The sequence below is a fragment of the Pteropus vampyrus genome, unplaced genomic scaffold (genome assembly GCF_000151845.1).
Source record: "Pteropus vampyrus isolate Shadow unplaced genomic scaffold, Pvam_2.0 Scaffold103, whole genome shotgun sequence".
NCBI lineage: Eukaryota > Metazoa > Chordata > Mammalia > Chiroptera > Pteropodidae > Pteropus > Pteropus vampyrus.
Window position 1 is genome coordinate 606,483 of NW_011888884.1, and position 1,423 is coordinate 607,905.

Below are 1,423 nucleotides of genomic sequence, written 5' to 3' on the forward strand. Positions count from 1 at the left end.
GCACAGTAGATGGTCAATAAATACTCTTAGAAAAATGAGGATTTAAAGAGTATTCACAATTAAAGTTGTAGTAACCAGCATTTATAGAGCATGTGCTCTATTCCAAGCACTGTCCTAAGAACTTTGTTTTTATAATTAAATCCTCACGATAACCCTTAATATGTTATTACTATTATTCCATTTTACAGATGAGCAAACTAATATCAAAGTCATACAACTAATGAATGGCAGAGCCAAGATTTCATTCCACGCAAATTGACTCTAGAACCCTAACATCTCAACCAATCCACTGTGATATTTCTCAATGAAGGTATTTCATTAAATATAGATGGAATTAAATCATCTGATATTAGAGACAGAAGAAACTTTGAAGCCATTGAATTCCATTATGAAATAGATGCAGCAACCGAAGCCCAGGATTGGAAGTGACTCAGTTCAGGTGGTTTCTATAACTGCAGAGGCAGATCTACATGGGACTCCTGACTCCTAGCTGAAATATTTTATCCAAGGACCCCACCTCTTCTGCAGAGTGTGCTCCTTCTTTGTACTTGCACCACTCCCTTTAGGATCCTGTTTTGGAACAACCATTCTCAGGTGCCACTTGTGTTTCAAAGTGGCTGTGTGCCAGATACCATTCAAAGCCAAGAAAATAGACCTCTCTAGGTCTCACCTGTTGAAATAGGCCACAAGCTCATGGAAGGGGGACTGGAGAAAGGGTGACCTACTCATTCTTCAGATTACAGCACAAACTTCAAGTCCTCAAAAAAAGCTTTGCTGGCCTCTCCAAGATCAAGTCTATCTAAGAGCTCCTTCCTAGCACTTAGCATGGGCAGGTCTAATTATATATATTATTTGTGGAATAGCTGGTCACCTCACTCCTCACTCTGTATTCCACGGGGAAAAGATTCATGACAATTTTTGTTCCTCCTTATATGCCCAGAGTCCTGGCATGTAATAGGTTCTCAAAAACATCTGTTGAATGAAAGAATGAGCAAATGGATGAGTCAATAAATGCATGACTGAAGCACCTTGACAGATCAACTCTGTGGGGTTAGATGCACCCCGTATATGCTGTGATCTGAGGGCATCCTCAAGAGTCTACACGCTTACACATACCACGGGTCAGAAATCCCCACCAGAAAAGTCAAATAAGCATCTATTTGGGAAAGGCTTTGGGCCACTGAAGGGGGAGAAAGAGACACAAAAGGTGAGCAAGCAGTTTTCAAAGGATGCTTTCAATCCCCTGGCCAGTCCATGTGTGTGTTTTCCTCTACAAAATGTTTCCAATTACTGTGGCACTCCCGGTATCTGGATCCATCGCCAGTGAATTCCTCTGCGGCTCTTGCCAGACATATGGGATCAATCAGGGCTTCGGACGCTGGTGCGCTTGCTGAGGGCATGTTGACAGCCTGACAGACGCGGC